Genomic DNA, 22,669 nt, shown 5'->3' with positions numbered 1-22,669 from the left:
GCCTCAATTCTCCTCCTATCAATAATGGCATTGGATTATCCCAGGGCTACAAACTCAAATATCAATAAGGACCAAATAGGTAAATCATGACTAAAGCAGGCCAGGTTTGTTTCAAAGTGATGTCTGTCTCAGTCATATTCTTTCCACAAAAACTTACTCTGTTGGGATGTTAAATAAATAGAAATTTCCCTCACATCTGAATGTAAATCAGCTCTCTCTCATCTTCTTTGAGAAAAAATGAGCTTTCCCAGTTAATCTTTTATTCTACTTTTGACAGAAGCATGCTAAAAGTAAATATTTCAGCACAGTTTCAATGGTAAGCAACAGGTCTCCTTCAGTGCTGATGCTGAGGCTCCAGAGGGACTGAGGACCCTGGTGAGTCCTTGAAGGGGCAGCTGAACTGACTATTGCCACTGGACCCAGGGTTATCAGGATCTTCACATTCTTTATGACAAGCCTGGAAATATAGGCTTTAATATGTAATTTCCCTCTTCTTAAATGTTAGTTTTTCCTTCAAATTAATCATAAAGACTATGCGCATCAAACAAAGCTCATTTGGGCTTATTTTGATTTCCAAGCTATTGGTTTGCCAAACGGGAAAAACGAAATTCCCAGAAACCTCTCCAGAGTAAATATGCTGTAGTTCGTATTCTGCCAAGAATCTCTGTTCCTACACCCTCACTTCCTGATCCACGATTCAGCAGTCTCATAAATCCTTGTCCAGAACCCTGACTCTATTACCGTCTTAGCTCTGACACTTTGGACCTTATCCCCAGACTGTAAGCAGTCTCACTGCCAGATCAGTTACTCAGCCTTAAGTTCTAAGAGACCCTGAGATTCAAAAGGAACTGGTCATGAAATGAGACATCATTCTTCTACCTAAGAATTATAACTTTGAGCCAAAAGGAAAAGGCATTAGAAACTTTGGAAGGTCATGTGTATTGCACTAATAGTAGGATATGTTATTATAATGCCAGAATCAATTGTATTGTCTGGTGAGGAACCATGGGCCACTAGAGGGGCAGAACTCTAATCTGCTCCCAACAATCTTCTCACTCTTGCCTCTGGGCCACCTGTGTCTGGCAATTTATCTGAAGGCCATTCCACTAGGTACATTGGGAGGACTGTAACATGCTGACACTGTGAACAGCCCACCTGCATTTATAGTTGTGTGGAGGGGTAAATTTTCTTCTCATTTTAAATATTTCATTTATCAGGTATAACATACCTGATAAATATTTTATTTCAGATGAAGTAGTGATGGAAGAAAAAATACTGTTTCCTCGTTTCTTTTTATTTTTGAAGAGAACCATCTTAATGATTATAAAACAGGACATGTTACTTCTTTGCCTCTGCTGCTGGAGGATGGGTCATGGAGGTTCTCCATTGTAAATGGATCACTAATGATAACAGCAATAATTATAAAGCAGTTAACATTTATGGAATACGATCATATTCCTGGCACCAAGCTAAGTGCTTAACATGTATCATTTCACTTTATCTTCTGAATAACCCTAGAGATAAGCACTATTATTGTTCTTATTCAGAAAACTGAATCTTGGAGAGATGGTGAACTTCCTAGGATCATATAGTCACTTAGTGAACCATACTATACCGTGCTGTACCTACCATTCCCTTTCCACAAATAAAAGGAATACTAGGTAGAAAGTTTTACTCAGAATACAGAACATACAGAATATATAGCAACACCAGAAATACATTCATTGATGACATTTATTGCTTTGTGACAGAGCCATGTAAATAACTAGTTATTACCTTTTCCCTGGACATGTTGTTCTGGAAGGCTATGAGAGTAGTCTTTTCCATAGCAGCCTTTACAGATAGAATAGTTAGTATAATAGCTAACTGGGGAGTTTTAGATCAGCTACACCTAGAATTGAGGCATGTAGGGGCTGGCTTCAAGACAGTCTCTCATTCTGAATCTCTACAATGCTTTGTTCTAGTAATTATGGGAGTCTCTTCCCTGAAAGTCTTTTCTCAACTTTCTGTAAGTAATACTATAAAAACATGAGTTCTAAAACAACACAAGTTAGTAGAAGAGAATTTACTGCAAAATGAGAGGCCTTCACACTAGTAAATATATAAACATATTCACCCATTAATCTACCCATCCAACCATCCATCCTTCCATTCACACCACAAATGACAATTTTCTACTCTTTTGCTATGTGTGTAGCATTGTACTTGTAATGTATTCATCACATGCTTCATTTATCTTGCTTTTGATGGTCACATTCTACTCTACATTTCTCCTTGTGTCCTGAAACTTGGCACTGGGCTGGACCTGTGCCTTCAGTGGGATTTTGATTCCAACTATGTCCATATAGAACAGATCTAACAAGCTATCCAATACTAAGTTGTTCTTCTCAGTCCAGTCCTGCTCTCAGCTCTAACATATCCTGTGGGGCTTGGGGTAACCTCAGAGGCAGTGTAATACAGAGGTTGCATGATTGAGCTCTAGTCCAATCAGATGGTATTCAAATTCCACTCTGTTACTAGCTGTGTGATCTTGGACTTGGCCCTTAGCTTCTCTGAATCTCAATGTTCTTATTTGAAAAAGTGGGATAAAAATCTCATAGAATTCTTTGGAGAGTTAAATAAGATTACACATGTAAAACCTCCAGCATATACCTAACACATGTTATGTGTACAAGAAATGAATTGTGAGGTGGGTTTTGTTGTTTGTTTGTTTGTTTTTTTTTGCCATTCTTTTTTCTGTTGCAGTTACTATTAAGTACTTAGGCTGAAATTTTGAATCTAATATTATCTTGACTATGTGCAATTTACTTTGCCCATTTTTCTTTCAAGGCATTTGCACACACCTTCCAGCATGAGATCCTCTCAAGAACTCTTTTACAGAGACTGAGAAGATAATTAATCCTTATTTATGCATGGAGAATCACCCAATGAAAAAGACCAGGATCTCTACAAAAAAAGCCTGGTGTCTTCCCCTGCATCCAACACTGTCTTCCCAGTTGTGCAGCTGAAAATAGGGAGGAGACAAGTATTGCAAGGGACTGTCATACTAGGTTAGTTTGTAGCTTGCAGTTCCAAGTTTTGGTAAGTCATCTTGGTGGCAAATATTCCTCCTTTCAATCTACGACACAGTAAGGAAGTTCTTGGTTGGTGGATGAAAGAAAGAACCATGGAGAGGTTGACATTACCCTGAATACCATGGATTACAGATGCTCTAACACCTCTTGACTCATGATACATCCCCAACCATGTACTTGCCTGCATAAAAAACCATAATGGATCATCACTGCATTTCGCCCACCCCCAAATTTTCCTAGATAGTATTCAGGAATCTCATTCTTTGATTCCACTGTCTCCACTGGTTTTAAACCCTGCTTAAGGTCATCCATCTGTCCAGCCAAACTTTTCCAGCACATACTGTTAATCAGGTCTCAGAACCATTCTTTATAGTGTTTCTCATGTCCAGGATCCCCTCCTTCCTCTCTTACCTTTCCACTGTTCAGATTTTGTACATCCCTCATGTTAAACTGAATTATAAGTATATAGACATACTTAGCAGAGTGGTGCATCATCATAGCTTCAATAACTTTTATTCTCCTTTATTTTTCCTTAAGTTCTGTCTCTTTTATTTTTTCTTAAGTTCTGTCTCCTCTTTGTCAGACAAATCCAGCCTATGTGAACCCTTCCTTCCTAGGACTTGAACAAGGAAACTATTTCAAGCGTGTGTTGTAGGTAAAAAACTTTGGTGGCAGTTTTTTCTTTGGTGTTGCCACAAGGTTGGTCCTAGGAATTCTTGCCTAAACATAGTACAACTACTCAACTGCTCCCTTGACCTCCAATCTCTACTTTGTCCCTCAGTCCTTCCTTTTCACTGCCTCCAAAGCTACTCTGCTTCAGTGAGAACAAGGCCCCATTTCCTTCCTAACTGGAGAACTTTCTATGGCTTTACACTGCAGACAAGATGAAACCTAAACATCCTAGTCCAACTTTTAGGGTCTGCAGGTGCCTGGCCCTAATCCATCTTTCCAGCTTTCCTTAGAAATGGACCATTTGCACCTTCTGCTAGAATCTTGCTGGAATATGCAATAGTTTCTGAACAGCTACACTGATCTTTACCATCTCTTCCATTTTTATTTGTGTTATTATGTGAATATCACTGCATAACCCTTTCCCCTTATCTCAATCATATCCACATTTAATGGACTTCAAGTAAATTTCATTTTCTCCATGAATTTTTTTTTAATCTCAAAATCAGAATTAGCACCTCTTTTGTCCACACGGGATCACACTTTGTACCTCATTATAGCATTTTGCTCATTGGAAACTTCTTTAAGATCTGGGTTATGTTGTATTTCTGTTTGTGTAAACTTACAGCACCTGGTACAGGTCTTGATGAATCTGGGAGGTGGGGTGGGGAGGAAGGACTGTTGAAGGAAGAAAAGTTCTTCAATCATTGCCATTCAGACTGTGAACAGTTAAAAAATGGGAGATGTATGTAGCTACTGATTATATCAGCAAAAGCAACAGGCTACATCAGCCCTTTTATGTCTCCTTAGGGATACGCAGTTATTAACTGTGCCCTTCAAAGGAGTGTAAACTTCAGAGAGTTCTCAGTGAATGTTTACAAGGTACACAGTGGAGCCCAGAGGAGTAACTTAAATTCTTGCTCTTTTTCTCTCACCTGTGCTTCCCCCACTGCCTACTCCACCTTCAACTCCCCATCCTCAGACCTGTAGGGTAGCTGGGGTGGGCAGAAGACATCAATGCCTAATGAATCCAGTATGCAGAATAAGCTGATTTTTTTTTTTTTTTTTGCTCTTAATTAGGGCAGATCCAGGATGGAAGTGTTTTGTATTATAAACAATGAGAAAGCCCATGTAGTCTCAGCTAATTTTGGTCTTGAAGAAATCGGGCATAAAATGATTAAGAAAAGCCATGGATATGAAAAATGTAACTTCTGATCCAAGCACTGCATGAGGCTCAGCAGGAAAACTCATAGTTGTTGGGGAAATCTACAAAGGCTGGTGTTTAGTACAAAGAATAATGGAGAAATTGAGGATCAAGTATGTAGAGAATGTGTTCTTATATTTACAGCCTGTTATGGTGAATAGTTGGGGGGTCTGTTTTCCAAAAGTATGAGTATGAGCCCTGTTTTGGTTTTTTTTGTTGTTGTTTTTCTTTCTTGCTGGATACTGCTTGTTCTTCTCATCAGTATGGTGAGGCCCAAATCCATGCTAGTGAATTCCCTGGAGGCATTTGGTACAACGTGACACTGTAACCTGTAACTTTACCCTCCACCCTAGTCGTCGAATGAACTAAAGGTGAGCACCTGACTCAAGCTAGTTGAAGTCATGATTCATTTAGAGTCAAATTCTCCAGGTGATTCATTACAGGACTTGAAGGCCAATAATGGCCAAAAACTTCAATGTGGCTGCAGGACCAGAGGAAGATATTCTGCAGCAAGAGAAATGTGATAATGATACTCAGAGAAGAAAGACTACCTGGAGCATCCTGGTGTGATTCCGCCTCTTTACCCAACTTGCCCCATAGCTTGGTCTGCCATAGCAGTGAACACTTTCACCCCTCTAGCTCCTTCCTTTAAGTTTAGGCAGGAATTCACAAAAACAAGAGCCTCATTCTGTCTTACATTAAGGAAATTACACTGACCAGTAGAAAGTTATGCAGCCATTAAAAAGAATGTTTACAAAAAGTTTCTGATAATCTGGAGAAATACTTATGTTAGAATGTCAAGTGGAAAAGAGACCAAAAAATGTGTATATATAGTATCAGCTTTACCACATTGAAACTTCCATAAAATTATGAGCAAAAATGCATAGAAAAATAATCCGCCAAATATCAACAGTGGCGGTCTCTTTGTTATTTTGTACTTCCTTATATTTTCAAATACTTTTTCTAATAAGAATGTTTTTATAATAGAAAGTCCAATTTTATTTGAAAACATATTTTTGAATTGCCTAGCTTTTTGCATTGTTAGCTAAGCTTGGAATTTAAAACAAAATCAACCAGAAGATTACAGAATGCTAATGTTGCAAGAAATCTTGGAAATTCTTTAGTCCAGTGTTTTAAGATATTTCTTTGGGGTCATAGACAACTTGAGAATCTGATAGAAAATTTGATTCTTCTTATAGAAATAAATATGTATATAAAAATAAATCTCTTAGGAGGCTTTAGTTGCAAGCTATAGAAAACCCTATGACACAGGTTTAAACTGTTAAATAAATTTGTTGATTCCAGTAACCAAAAGCCCAGGAGTATCTAGCTTCAGGAAAGGTTTGGTCTAGTAACTCAACAATGTGATAGAAGACTGTGTATTTTTTCTGTTTCTGCTCTTCCTTTCCCAGATTCAACCCCATCCTAAGGCTGATTTATCTTGGGGTCTCAGGATAGTTGTTATAAGTTCCTGGGTTTTCACATATAGTCTTATATCCCCAGCAGAAAAGAAAGTCTTTGCCTCAGCATTCCCAGCAAATAATCTGTGATTCTCAAACTGATTGGTCAAATTTACATGCCCATCTCTGTGTCAGTCACTGTGGCGGGGATAATTGAATGTGCTCATGGGCTTAGCCCAGGTCATGAGTTCCACCCAGTCTTCCCTATACCATATTCAACCCCCAATAGAAATGAGACTTAATGTAATAATGCTCCCAGTTCATGCTGCCCTTGGATCTAAGACTTGATTTTGTCTATATTCTAAGGACAACAGAAAGGTGCAGAGATTTGTAATCTTTCTAAATCACTTCCAGTGACACCCAGGTGGATGGATGAATGGAGTACTCAAAGTTTAGTGAAATGGTTTTGGTGGATGTGAAAAATGAGCATTTCTGAAGGTTAAGGGCAGTCGAAACCCAAACAAGAAAACTCACCTCTGATGTTCTAGCTCCTAAACCCATTTATCTAGATGAAACTCTGACTTGTCCTCAAGTCTACTCTATTGTTTGTCAATAAATTCACATGTACATCTCCCGAAGATACAGGTTTTCTTCTTTTTCCAATTAGGTGCAAGTAACAACAAGCATAGTAATGATGGTGACGAAGATAATGATGATGATGATGATAAGTTTATTAGCTTGAGCTGTTTTTTGCTATAGTAATAAAAACCCTGCCCAGACTAGCTTAAGAACAAAAACAGGTATACTGACTCACTTCTCCAGCAAGTCCAGTAATGGCTGGAGCCAGGTTTCTGCATCTTCTGCTCTTAAATGATTCCATCTGCAGGTAAGGCATGATCATCATTCTCAAGTCATGCATAGTGATTCTAGCTTGCATAACTCTATGAATGGTAGAATGGTTTGCAGAGCTAGGGAACCAGGTTTGGGAGATGATCATGGATTTGGGTGTGGACTTGTTGACTTAGCGATACTTTAGAGACCTCAGGGAAGGTACAGGTCTTCTCTAAGAAAGGGTATCTAAGCTGAGTTTTGAAGGATGAGATGAGCAACTGCAGAAGTGGCCTGGGAAAGAGGAGAAAGAATTCTGGGCAAAGGCCTTGATCGGGGTAGGTATTGAGGACATCTTAGGAACTGAAAGAAAACCTGTGTGGCTAGGGTAGTAAACAAGGGACAGAGTGACACAAGTTGATGCAGGGGGGCACCTAGAACCTAGCTTATACAGAGATATTTAGGACTTCATATCCCAGTTTTCAATCCTTAGAGAAAGAGAGTCTCTTCTCTGGGAATGTAGATAGAGAGGATGACTACAACTGGACCCATTTAGGATACATCATCATGCTGTCTGGTGGCAGGGGAATAAGACCCATTAATTGACTTTCTCTAGAATTTGCTATTCATCTGGATGTGGGATGGTGGTGAGGAATTGATCAATAGTTGGTTTCTCTACATAAAAGACTAATTTCATTTTTTTTTTTTAAAGGCTAAGCCATGTGGGGCAGTCAAAACAAACATGCAAACTAAACCTCAAAGAATGTTTTCTGCATTGATCGTATTTACAACCATAACAGTTAATAACCATGCATTGCATTTTATCGGTTGTTAATAGTGTGTCGGAAACTATGATGAGCACTTATATTATCTAATTTAAAACTCACAGTGACCATTTGAGTTAACTGTTACTATTATTCTTCATTTTATAGAAGAGGAGACTAAGGTCCAAAGAGGTTAATTAGCTTCCTGAGGCCCCAGAGCTGGTAAACAGCAGTGCAGAACTACCATGCAGGTTTAGTCTTCTCACTGGAGTGGCAAGCTCTTTAAACTATGGAACTGGTTCTTAGCAGGATTCCCAAATCTCTCCTGCTTAACTTCAAGCAAGATCTCCATGACAACTGCAGTGCTAGAGTGTGGAGGCAGTAAAACATGTTGCTCAGATCTCTGACTGTCCCAGTTGCCATGCTTCGAAACATATCACTGTTCTCGTGCTAATGCCATACTTCCCTTAGACTGCTCCCAGCTGATGACTGGGCATGGCAGACAATAAGACAGGCCCATTCCTGGGAGACATGGGACTTCTCTGATGGGAAAATTTTGTTCAAGGACTCCATATCAGCTTTGCCTAACTTTCTTGGACTTGAAATGCAGCTTAAGACTCTTCCATTCAAACAACATTGGTTCATTCCTTCGTTCCTTTGTTCCTTTCTTCCCTGGTTCATATGGGACAGAACTGCATGCACTCTGATGGCTTTCCCAGCCACCTTTTTCTACACAGGTATTTTTCCTAATTAATCTCTTAATCTATTTTAATTAGTTCTGATTTATTGTGTTAGTTTCCTAGAGTTGCCCTACCAAAGTCCCAACTGGGTGGCTTAAACAACATAAGTTTATATGGTATCACATTTCTAGAGGTTAGACATACAAGATCAGGGGTGCCTGGGTGGCTCAGTCATTAAAGGTCTGCCTTCGGCTCAGGTCATGATCTCAGGGTCCTGGGATCGAGTCCCACATCAGGCTCCCTGCTCAGCTGGAAGCCTGCTTTTCCCTCTCCCACTCCCCCTTGCTTGTGTTCCCTCTCTCACTGTCTCTCTCTCTCTCTCTGTTAAATAAATAAATAAAATCTTTAAAAAAAAAAAAAAAGAAATACAAGATCAAGGTTTTGGCAGGGTTGTTTCCTTCTAAGGGCTGTATGGGAAGATCTGTTCTAGTCTTTTCTCCTGGCTTCCAGTAGCTCAGGTATTCCTTGAATTGTAGATGATCTTCTCCCTGTGTATTTACATCATCTTCTTTTTGTATATGACTGTCTTTGTGCCCCAATTACCCCTTTTTATAAGGACACAGTCTTAGTGGATTAGGGTTCATTCTAATGACCTCATCTTAATTTGATTGTCTGCAAAGATTCTAGCTCTGAAAGAGATTACATTCGCAGGTATTAGGGGTTAGGACTTTATCATCTTTTTGAGTGGAGGGATCACAATTCAGCCCACAGCATGCATGTGAGTGTGTCATTCTTGGAGGACCTGGGCTAACATCCAAGGGAATTCAGGAATTTCAGTAAGTCTGTTTACATTTAAAACCCACATCACTTCTAGAGCTACCATTGGCCTAGGTGTATTTTTGAGGATGGAATATCCTGTATTCTTTAAACCATAAAAGTGCTAGACATATTTAAATTAATCTAATGGAACATAATTATACTAATTAGATGCATTTAAACATTTCATCAGAAATACCCCACAATATTAATTTAAAGCTTAGCTATTTTAAGGTAGGCCAGAGATAGGATCATTTTCCTTTAAATTTTCCTTTTTTTGAATAGTAGGGAGAGTTTATTTGTTTTAGTTTTACTTTTGCACAAACTGTGTTCTATAGAGTACAAGCTCTCTGTGAGATATAATAGATATTAAAAAGGAGGGGTGTCAGATTTGTTTAGGAAATAGAATAAACTGGGGATTCATTCACTCATTTAACAAACATTTACTGGGCATCTGTCTGTGTCAGGGATTGTGCTGACTAGTGAGGATAGTCATTACTACTGAATAAGGTAGGGTCCTTATCTTTCTGGACCTTATGTCCTCATGTCTTCCAGGGCCTTTTATTTAGAAAAGGCCCAATAATCAAGTAAGTGAACACATGAACAAAATAAAAGAGGCAACAGGATAAAGAGAGCTGGGATTTGTCATCTGGGTTTCAGATGGGGTTATGGGAAAGGCTTTCTGGGAAAGCCAGTATTTTAGCTGAGACCTGAGTGGTGGGAAAGAGAAAGCTGTGTAAGTAGCTGGGCAAGTACGGGGAGCAGCAATTGCAAAGAAAGACTGAGGCAGCAAGGAGGTTGGCTGATTGGAAGAAGTAAAGTTGGGAAAGTGTGGTTGTGAACAGGAATTGAAGATGAGAGCAGTGGTTTGGGTTTGGGAAGGTCTGCAGAAACCAGATCACGGTGGGTCTGGTAGGCAATGCTGAGGAGTTAGCATTTTATTTTAAATGCAGTGCACATTGGCACATCGAAGACTCTGAGGAGTCCTGGAATAGGGTAGCCTGTTTGACAGCTATGTCCAAGTTTCCAAAATGTGTATGACCAGATTGCTCTGCTCATAAGTGATATCTGATGGAACATTTGTGTCCCCTGGTAGGCAGACTCAGAGATGCTGATTTAAAGTGGTTGCTACTTTAGGAACACAAATGTTCCATGAAAGTACGTCATTGGGGCACCAGTTGCTGTAATAAAGGTGAAATTCAAAAATATAGGAAAGGATGTTTAGGATATTTTCTGAACTTAAGTTGCCTGAGTTCGTATCCTAATTCCACTATTGAGTAATTATACCCTTGTGGGTGAGATACTTTTGTCTGTGCCTCAGTTTTCTCCCTGTAAAATGGAGGACAATATTTGTTATTTCACATGGGTGTCAGGATTAATTGTAAAATTACATGTAAAGTGGTTTGAATGTGGTAAGTGCTCCATAAATATTATTTTTATTATTAATAGCCTAAATGTGTCAGTATTTTTTCCCCAGAATGTCAAGCTATATTTCCTGATGTTAATGAGCTCGTGCTTAAGAGATAAGATAGTCTAGGGAAATTTTCCTTTTTTTATTAAGTCAACTCACTAAAACAAACACATGTATAGACATCTTTAACAAAATAATGGCATGTCTCATTTACATTCCACAGTAAAATAAATAAATGCCATTTGATTATCAACTTCTACATTTCCTGCCTCTGTTTTCCTTCCTTTTGCAAAACTACCAAATATAAAACATAACCAAGTTAGGAAATTGTGTGCTCATTCAGCACTCATGTGCAGATGAGTACTGAAGTGTCAGTACCCAGGCATGGATCCAGGTGTTTCTCTTGAAAGGAGTTTGTGAAGCCCTAAAAGTTTCTTCATCCCATTTTTAGCAACAGACATGCTCTCTTCATTGGTCACTTGTCAAGGATGCCAAGAACTTCTGAGTTCTGCACTCTCTATGCAGATTGGCTGCTCTGACCTAAATGAGCCTCACTCAAGAGCTAGGAGGACCCACCCGGGTGGGTAGCTTGGGGAGAAAACTGAGTACATGAAACGATCAGAAAACCAGTCAATTAATCATGATTTCCCTACTTTCAAACAGGAACTGAGGATTGTTGACATAATTTTGGTCCATTAAATTTTTTTTTTAAAACCTGCCTTGCCTAAATGGATTTAATGTGTTTTTTTCTCCTGACACTTATCAGCTTGGGAAAAAAAGGAAACTTAATTGCAACATTTATGTATAATTGCTGGGCGATGAATGCTTGAGGAATTTTTACTTTGCAGACATACCAAAACAAAAAATCATGCCACAATCAACATCTCTGGGTGAAATGAGAGATCCTCTCCCACATCCTGTGTGTGAGCATTTTGGATTTAATTGCTTCACCACTTCATTTGTCATGCTCTAAAACAGGCCTCTAGCGAGATTCTCTTCAGACAACATGTTCTCATGGCCAGGGGTACAGAGTGAGTGAGTCAAGTGAAAAAAATCCGTCTCTAACCCGACTTGTGTGCCACATTAAGGCTTGCATCCTCATCTCAAGGGGATTAGATTTTGGGAGTAACACTAATAATGCATTTGAAATAATTGTGGGCAAATACCAGAAATTTGAGATAATTGAGTGCTTCCTAGGGTAGCAAAGACTTCAGGTATTAATTGATTCCTAAAGAAGGAATTTTAATAGAGCTGAAATACTATCGAACAAAAAATACCATGTATTTTCAGTCAGCATTTATGATCAGTCATGTCATGGCTGAGAGGATGTAAGTAAGGCAGGGTCTAGAGTGCTGGTCCACTGATCTCACATAGTTTGCATTTGCATTTGGCTTGGCTATTATACATGTGTAATATTTTAGAAATCATGGTAACTGGGCAAGTGTTACTTTCAATTATACACCTTCATCCTGTCATCTTACATCCTGCACTTCTTGGGTTCCCTGCAGGCATCTGAGTTTGCACCAGTTAAATACATAAACCACAAATTGATGGAAAGAAGATGGGATTAAACTAGATGATATTTTAAACAACTTCCTGGGTACTCTATGTTCTGAAAACTTGGAAGGGATAAGTGTCAACTGGGACAGCAAGGAAGACTTGGCAGAGTAGGTAGGTAGACCTGACATAGATGCTAAAAAGGAGGCAGTATTGGGACAGGTGCATGTAGAACAGCCAGGTGGCAGTAGCTGGTGGCCTGAGCACAGAGTGGCTCTGCAGGAGGGTATGAGGGCATGTGGACTATATGGAAGGAAGTTGAGATGATTACATTTGAACCAGACTTGGGGATACCTTCAAGGTCAAAAAGGTTCCAGGACCACATAGTAATAACGAATAGAGCCAAGACCAGACCTGAGAGCTTTCTTTGACATTGGTCTTGGTTGTATACCACTCTGCTTTTGTAGCACTAAAAGGTATTAAGTTTCAAGTTAGGAAGCCCAACAAATAACATTAGCACCAATTTTAGACCCAGGTTCTTGAAAAATACAGCAGGTATATGTAAATATACATGTGCATTGTTTCTAATTATCTGTCTCTTTTTATAACATGGAGATGATTTTCTTAAAGGTTAGGATAAGTTACATTTATTCTTTTCTTTGTCTCTTCACATAGGTCATTCCTACCCAGGCACATCCATATCACATTATGATGGAAACAGAAAGAATTATTTATTCTGGGAATCCTTCCCATTTTCTTGATATATCATTTTTATTTCATTGCTTGATTTATGTACTTGTGTAGGTAGAGGGTCCTGGTTATTCATTTCCACTTGCCTTTCCTTTTTCTGAGGTTCTGATCCTTCTTCTCCCATTTTATGCATATGAACTAGATTGTGAAAACACCACCAGCAGCTGTGGACTTTTTCTTCCATCTTGTGGCCAACTGCTTGACTTCTGAGTTTCTGTAATGATCAAAGGGCTTAATGGGCATTGTATTAGGATACTTTCCATGGCAAGTGAGAGCACAAACACATTTATACAAAAAATAATTTACTGGCTCACATGACTAATGAGTTCAGGATGTCGCCTTAAGCATGGCTAGTGCTCAGACGGTTTCAGCAGGACTTGGTCTTGCTCCATCTCTTGGCCCTGATTTGCTCCATGTTGGCGTCATTCTTAGGCAAGCTCTGCTTACATAGAGGCCAGATGGCTCAGAGCAGCTTTAGGCAGTCATTTTCCCAGCTTCAAGTCAATACAGAATAATTTCTCTTTCCCAATGACCTATAATTGGATCCCATCAGTCAGTCCTGGATCACAGTTTTCCGTTAGAGTCAGGAATGTGTTCCACCACCAAGTCACTGAGAGTGAGAATGTATGTGAAGGTGCACCCCCATCCCCCAGTGCTATCACCAGAAGAAGGGGGGATAGTGGGTAGGCTGAGGTGTGATGATGACTTTAGAAAGATGAATCAAGACTTGGGTCTGGGTCTTAGCCCTTCTGGAACATACAGCCAAACCCCAAATTTCTTTTAATGTTCACCATGTTTTACCTTAAAAATTCATGTGATTTCTCTACAGTATGTGTTTTAAAATAAAGATAATGTTTCCACTACTAACTGACTAGCTTTAACATTCTAGTAAGGGACATCATTCAATATCCTCTGGTTTCAGAGGTGCTTCCCTGCGTTCCACAGGTTCCAGCCTGAGAACCACTACTTCATACAACCATCATATAATAAGATGGGCATTAATGAGTTTCTTTGCTGTTTTGAGTGAATTGCTTAAGACTAGAGAAATAACAGGTAAAACTGGCATACAGGGTAGACATCAAGAGAACAGGCTTTTGGTCACATGCCCATGAGTTGGAACCCTTCTTCACTACCAACAATCTGTATGACCTTTGATAAGTTACATCTTTGAGCCATGGTTTCCCCATTGGTTATCACCACTCATCCTTCCAAATTGTGAGGACTGAGTTAATCCTCATGAGACCCTGGCAGAGAGAAATTCTCAGGAATTGTTAGTTAATATCAGCATACTGTAATATCATAACAAATACCATAATTAAAATTTTACATGAACTTATATACATAATAAACTTTTAAAATGATTTTACTCCTACCAACAACCTCATACTGCAGTTTCAAATGGAAGCAAAAGATGGATGATAGATTTGTTATTTGTTTTTCCATGACCTGCAGCAATTGAAAAAGACTCGAGATATAAAACAAGGAAGCAGAGGAGATTGCCTCTCGAGTGGAGAGGTTTTATTTTCATGCTATTAGCGTAGACTGGCTGTAATATTTTCCTGCTCTTTAATTCCTACACAGTTGTCATTAATTGCACACTTATCTTGCCTTTAATGCTAGCTCTTATTTCTTAACCAACTCTTACACAAAGCGATTAGCCAAAAAAATCTTTCCTTCAATTTTCAACAGAAAGTCCACCTGCTAAGCATTTTTTTCACACTCTGAATAAAAACAAGTGAAAGAGAGCGGCAGGAAATGGCTTAACTAAGGCAGATTATCAGTCAGTCACTGGTGTCTTTTAACTCTAAGAGCTAATGATCATTTCTGGCTTATGAAAATGCCCACCACATTTGAGATGATAGCTACTATTAAAAAGAAGGTTACAGCACATTAAATTGTAGAAATTAAAAAAGGCTCCATAGGACTCCTTTCATTTAAGCTCTGGAGACCCTAATCTCCTCCAATTTTAAAGTGTATCTTTTCACTTGGCTCTCATACTTTAAATAGCTCCCTCTATTTGTTTGTCCATTTAGTGTGCATGCACACAAACACAGTCACACACTGCTTACGTGCTCCGATTTTAAAGATTTCAAGTGGCTTCTATAAGGGTTCATATGGGCAAAGTCAATCTGAACATACAGAAAGTGTATGTGATGAAATCCTTCCCCAACTCCTACACAGTTCCTGCAATGAAAATACGAATGATTCAAATCAGAAAGGAGTAATTCCCAAGGGAGTGCTTTGTCTTTTAGACATGTTACCCTCAGAATTTCAATCATTTCAGGTGTCTTCTGAGTGAGGGGCGTGGGGTTCTGAATGTTCAAAATGTGTCTGCCTTCTGCCCATTCTTCCTCTTTTTTTTTTTTTTTTTTTTTTTTTAGAAGAGAGGGTATGATGCCACAGTAAAAGCTCAGACTGGGAAGCCAGCCGGCTTGAGTCCAACTCTTGGGTGCACCAACTCCTAACGGTGTCTGGGGGTGAGTTACCTAACACCTCTCTCTTTCAATCCTCACATCTGTACTGACTTCATGGGGCCACTGCAAGGCCTAAATGGGTTCATCCCCGTCAATAATTGGAACAGTACCTGGCACACAGTAAGTTACTTTAAGCACAGCTGCTGATAATAAGAACAGGCACAGGCCTTCAGAGGACACGCTGGTGAATCAAGGTTTGGGTCTAAGACTGAATGTGCCATTTCCTAACTGTGTGACCTGGAGCCTTCAAGTTTCTTAACTTTGCTGGGCTTCAGTTTCCTCACTGGTGAAGGGGAGTTCTCAGAATAACAATAATGAATTAGAGTTTGGCCTGAGTCTGTAGTCAGAAAGAATTGGGGAAAAGTCTGGACTTCAGTTCTCATTATTCATTGATTTGGTCAAATTCTTCACCCTGAAATCCACATTTGTTGTGTAGATTAAATGAGCCAATACGTACAAAGGGTTTAAAATAGTATGGGGCGGGCGCCTGGGTGGCTCAGTGGGTTAGGCCTCTGCCTTTGGCTCAGGTCATGATCTCAGGGTCCTGGGATCGAGCCCCACATCGGGCTCTCTGCACAGCAGGGAGCCTGCTTCCGCCTCTCTCTCTGCCTGCTTCTCTGCCTACTTGTGATCTCTCTCTTTCTCTCTCTGTTAAGAAAAAAAAAAAAGATAGTATGGGGCACTTTGCCGGGGCTAGATAAATTTTCACTATTACTACTGCTTACTCATCTCACATGAATATTTACATTTGGGAAATAATAAGAGGGTGCTTGCTTAATCAAGGGACCTGGGTGTGGCACACCTGGGATGTCCTTCCAGGGCTTCACACCCTGTGACGTTGTGGCCCATGATAGGCCACACAGTATGACGTAAGCTGTTGTTAGGGTGTGGCATTCTTTGCCTGTGAATTTCTTCTGCCGGCAATGTCCATGTGCCTGTCTCCTTGAAGGTCCTCTTTAAATGCCACATGCTTTTCCCCTGAAGACGTTGCTGCTCCTCAAAGCTGACTGTAATCTGTTACTGTATTAAACTGCTGCTGCTCTCAGCACTCCTCACCTTAAATTACCATTACTGTACATATTTTTCCCCCTCAAGGAGACTGTAATTACTGTGAAGGCCTGCTCTATGAATGATTCATCATTGTAATCTCCTCATTGCTGGAATAATGCTTGGAACATGGGGGAAATTGTGTAGATATTCACCAAGCTAATGAATAAGTCAGTGAATGAGTGAAACAGCTAATGGTTGGATGATTGTGGGCAAATTTAGCCTGGGAGGGAATGGCACTAAGCATTTGCCTTTTTCCCTTTTTGAGTATCAAAACCACAGGCTCTGAAAAAGTCCTTGCACCTGGGAGGTAGCGCTGGAATCTGGGCTCATGAACTGGGTGGGGTTTGTAGGTCCTCAACTTTTAAAAAATTCATTTGTTTAAAAAAATTCATCTGTTTTAAAAAAAAATTCATGTGTTTAGTACATTTCATTTAGCACATGTTGTGGGCTTTAGCCCTCTTGCTGAGGGTATAAAAGCCTGTGTTTAGCAGCTTATTTTACTGTGGAGTCAGGGGACATCAGAAATGGAAGGGGCCTTAGGATCAATTCTGGATCAAGACTTCTCAGATGGTATGATGAGGAATGGTAGTGCCCGTGAGAAAATCACAAATAAATGAATCAAAAATAAGACACATATATTGTACTTAGCTTGGAGTAGGCTATATTCTATACCCCTCCACTTTATAGGTTAATGATTATAATGATAATAGCCATAATAATTGAAGCTATTATCTATTTAGCTCTTAGAACGGACCTTATAAGAGCTTTATGGGGTAGACACTATCATCCCTTTTATTTATTTTTATTTATTTAAAGATTATATTTATTATTTTAGAGAGAGAGAGCACATAAGAAAAAATATTCCTTCATTCTTGGTTCTGTAGCTGGTCTAATAATTGACATAAAACATAAACAGGAGAAAAGGAAATAAAATTTCATACACACATCTGGGAGAACCCCCCCTGCCCCTGCCCCCGCCCAAAGGTCTGAGGCTCAAAGAAGTGACCAAAGCAGGACCTCATCTAATCTTATCCCTAGCAGGTTGTAGGGTTGGGGCTAGAATTACCCTCTTGACCCTTACTGAATTCAGTTCTTTTCTTCCCCCCACCGCCCGATATCTGTTGCTGCCTTCTCTATTCCTCTATTCCATTCTTCCCTTCCTGTTTCCCTTCTCACCTCCTCTCCTCTTTCCCTCCTTACTTCCTCTATTTTGTAAAATAGACATTAAACCCTCTGTTATTAGGTTACTTGTGAGTTTTGCTGGTGGTCCCTCAGTTCAGCAACCTCCTAGCACTTCATACCAATCAAACCCCTACAGTCTTTCAACAACAGAACTCTACATGGTAACAGCAGCAGGTGGGCTCTTCCTGGGATCACGTTCTGTGTATTGTGTAGGCTGCAAATTGAAGCAAGTTGTCTATTGAAGAACCATAATACTGCCTAATTAAACACACAAAAAAATTTAGTTCTTTCTCCATTTTCCTTCTTCTCTATCCATATTTTTTCAAACAAAGCTTAGAGAAGCAAGGCTTGTTCTACAGATCCCTATTCCCTGATTTATCTCTTTTTTCTCTTGAAAACCTCTGTGGTTGTTTTAAATTACTTACTGAAAAAAAAAGAGAGAGAGAGAGAGAGAGAGAGAGATGTCTTCTTAACTCTTCCCAAATCTTAAATTGGTATTCTGTAGACTTCTAAACGAATAATTACTCCATCATTTTGGAATTTTTTTAAAAAGACTTTATTTATTTGAGAGAGTGAGAGAGAGTGCACATGAGCAGGGGCAGAAGGAGAGGGAGAATCCCCTACTGACAAATGGGGGGGGGGGGCTTGATCCCAGGACCCTAGGATCACGACCTGAGCTGAAGACAGACATTTAACAGATCAGGCCCTCCCTTCATCATTCTGGTATTTGAAATAAATTTTTTGAGGAAGAATCTAAACAGTATTCAGTGAGAATCTATTCTGAGCAGAAGTTTGTCCTCATAAAAAAAGACTTATAAAGTCTAATCATAGCACCTGGCAGGTAATATAGTAAACAATACATTATAGTTGTGCTTTCCATAATTAGCAATGGTAGTAAGAGTAGCAGGAGCATTAGATTATCTAGACTTAACGTCAGACATTTTAACTTACTAGCTGTGTGACATAGAGCAAGTAGCACAATTTCTTTGAGTGTCAGTTGGGAGGACGGAAATCAAAGGAAGTTATTAGTCAAGTGTAAAGTACTTCATCAATGTTTTATAGTTTAAAAACTCTAAAATGTCATCCTTTTGCCTTGAATTACACCTTTCAACATTCCAAGAAAATCTCTTCTTTTGCTTAGATCATAAGTAGAATGCTGGGCTGACATTGTATTTTAGGTTGCCAGATAAAATACAGGGCACCTGTTAAATTTCAATTTAATAACAATTTCTTTTAGTATAAGTATGTCTATGCATTAATACTCAAATATTATTTATCAAATATTCAAATTTACAGGGCATTCTGTATTTTACTTTCCAAATCTGGCAGCCTAATTATATTTTAATAGACAAGTTTACAGACTGCAGTACAATTCCTTGATCTGCTATTATCTGTACCCTCTTAGAAGAGGACACTGACTAGTGGCCTCTAAAATTCATTTCAAACCTGAGGATTTGATAACTGTGATAAGACAAGGAAGCTGGTGGAATCAAACCCACTTCCAATCCCCCAGTATCACCACTTCCTACCTGTGTGGATTTGGTTAAGCTAGCCTCTCTAAGCCTATCTCTTATTATGTAAAATTTTCTTCTTTCTAAGACAATTACTTTTCTCCTCAGTGGATTTGCATTATCCATTTTTAGTGCTCATTTCTGAACTGTGTTATCAAAATTCTAATTTTCTCTCTGTGAACAGAGCAAGTTCAGGATTCTAGCTCTTGACCTTTATGGTTAAGAATATGTTCGTTCTCCTGAGGGATTCTTCTTTTTCTTGTTTACAGTTGGAACTCGAGGCTCACCAGTCACACTTGAGAATCTGATGCTGATCGAGGGAGAGGTTTCAGAGTCTTCCTGTATTACTTAAAAGGAAGAGGGAGGGGCGCCTGGGTGGCTCAGTGGGTTAAACCTCTGCCTTCAGGCTCAGGTCATGATCCCAGGGTACTGGGATCAAGCCCCACATTGGGTTCCCTGCTCAGCAGGGAGCCTTCTTCCCCCTCACTTTCTCAGACTGCCTTTCTGCCTACTTGTGATCTCTGCCTGTCAAATAAATAAATCAATAATCTTTAAAAAAAAAAAAAAAAAAAAGCAAGAGGGAGTTTGGGAATTTGGAATAAATGTCTCCTCCTTTTCTCTCCCCTGGGGAAGGGACTTTGCCTGGGCTTGGCTAAAGCTAGCTCCTGTTCATTAAACACCTCTGCTCTCCCAGTTTGGGGCTGGGCATCTCACATGTTGTACCTTATCCCACAACTCAGGTAACCCTGTGAAACAGACACACATTATCCTCATTATATTGAGTGAGAAAATGTCCCCAAGTGATAAGTCTAGGCTTGAAAACTCACATTCAATTCCTAGGTCATGGAAAGCATCTCAGGCTGGTTACCTGAATTCCTGGCTATTGAATAGCTTATTAGTAGTCTCTAGTTGGCCTGTTCGTTTCTCCAGAAGCTTGCTTAAAGTGATAGCTACATAGATGTTTTTCTCCCAAAGATGGTGCTGTGTAATAGGATTTGATGAAATGTGGCCCATCCTTTCCCTGTGGGAGCTGGCAATCTGGAGCTAAAGTGCTTCTGAAATGTTATTTTTAAATAGTTTGGAAAACATACTACAAATAACACCTGTTTATTGTCTATGTTAGAATACAAAGCTATATGGAGGGAAAAAACAGAACATAATCTGCCTGTCCTCTAGAGAGACACTGTTATGTTGATGTACTCTCTTATAGATAGGTAGGTGGATAAAGATACACAGTTAAAAAACAGATGTTTAAGATGTTGTTGTTTCATAGAAATAGGATCAAATAGAAGAAGCCATTCTGGATTTTTTTTTTTAACACAACAATGTATGTGCACCAACAGATTTTGTGTTTTTGTTGGCCAAGATATATATAATAATTTTTAAAAGAGAATTAAAATCAAAATTGTGTGCTACAGATTCTATATTGTTAGGTTTTTTTAAATGTGTCTCTTCTGGAGATGTGAGTTGTGATCGTTAGCAATCCATATTTTACTTTAATTGTAGAAATCTTGGTGGAGAAGGAAACAGAAAAGAATGTGGCGTCCATAGTGGCTGTTTTTCAGTCCTTCTGAACGGGACCTGCAGTTTTTTTTTTTATAGAGGCCTCATATCTGGAGGACAGTTTCTGTTAGGATTCTCTGACTTAAATTTCCCTTGAAAGGTTTCTTGGGCATGTTGAAAGGCAGAATCTGACCTTCCTCTGTGGATACACTGAGGCTGTGTGCTTTAACAATTTTATAGAGTGAAACAAAGCATTTGGACCTTGACATGAAATTAAATTCCAGACGAACGTTGTACTTTCCTCCTCCAATATGACAGACCAAACTATTTGAGGCACCAGAACCACGTCACCTGAGAAGTTGCTCAGATTCTTGATTTCACCTGGTGACAGGTAGCACAAGCTGGAATGATGGCTTCATGGTAAGGCACAGCTGAGTGTTTGCTCTGAGGGTAGATTCCACTGCGGCTAAGCGTCTATGGTCAGCTAAGGGAGCCGAGGAAGTCATACCTTCTCAGTGAACAGGGCTCTGCCTGTCTTGGTTGCCTCACAAATGCTTACTGATGGTCATGAAAGAAACAACTCTCCAACTTCCTATACTCAGTTTTTTTGCCAGTGGGAAAATTCTTTTTCAGTAGGTGGCAATGATTAAAACAAAAAACAAAACAAAACAAAAACAAACAAACAAACAAAAAACAAACCAACCAGGCAAACACATATCCTACTATAGCAAGTATAGTTTAGTGAAAGTAGCAATGAGTGTGCCTTCAAAGACTTGAACTGAAGTCCGACTTTGCTACATACTGGTTCGTTAGCCCTGGACAAATGATCAGGCCTGGCTTCCTAATCTATTAAAGTAGAAATAATGATCTTTCATTTCTTTAGCGTATTCTTGTGAAATTAATACACAGGAAATGTTTTGTATACCATAAATCACTTATGATAAAGATTAGATCAAACTTTTCTTGATCAAGGCACTCAAGAAAACCAGGCACTGTGTTAAACACTTTTTATGCATTATCTTATCTAACACTCAAAATCTCTATGCAGTAGATACTGTTGGCTATCCTCATTTTACAGAAAAGACAACTCGTGGCTAGAGGGCTTATGTAACTGACCAAGGCCACAAAGCTTCTCCCCTCGCCCATGCCTGGAGGACGGAAACAACCATTAGCACCAGAGACAGAAGGTCAGCAGGGAGATGATAGAAGAGCCAGGACAGAATACTGTATAAATATACTGATTATATCATTTTTCCCCCTCAAAGTAAGTTAGGTGTACTATTCTTGTACATAGGATGTCTTTAGGACAGGCACAAAGAAATTTTTGTAAGCTATACATTTATTTTAACATTAGGAAAATATATACATCTAGCATAGCAAATCCCTGATTTTAGGGTTGTGACTTCCTAGGATGAGAGTGCAGTTCCCAGATACTCAGTTCAAAGAAATAAGGTGATTTAAAGACAAATATAAAATAATAGTACAGGTGTTATGCAGATATGGTAAAATCAGACGTATGATAAAACTGTTTTAAGTGTGAGACAGCTGCGTCATAAAAGCTGTAGTTAAAGATGATATTATGCATGGCATTTACCAAGGCTTTACATAATAAGATTTTGGTGTTTTGCGCATATGGGCAATAAAAGGGTGTAAAAATTCAGATGTGGACTTTTTTTTTTTAAGTAAGCTCTATGCCTGGCATGGGGCTTGAACTCCCAACCACAAGATCAAGAGTCATATGCTCCATGACCTGAGCCAGCCAGGTTCCCCCAGATGTGGACTTTTACATAAGGCAAGCTGAATATAGTCAATTCAAGATCATAACGATAATATTAATCATAATAGTTATCATTTAT

Source organism: Enhydra lutris, unplaced genomic scaffold, assembly GCF_002288905.1.
Source record: "Enhydra lutris kenyoni isolate GAN:26980312 unplaced genomic scaffold, ASM228890v2 scaffoldscaffold5, whole genome shotgun sequence".
Classification (NCBI taxonomy): domain Eukaryota; kingdom Metazoa; phylum Chordata; class Mammalia; order Carnivora; family Mustelidae; genus Enhydra; species Enhydra lutris.
Note: the sequence above shows the minus strand (reverse complement) of the source record.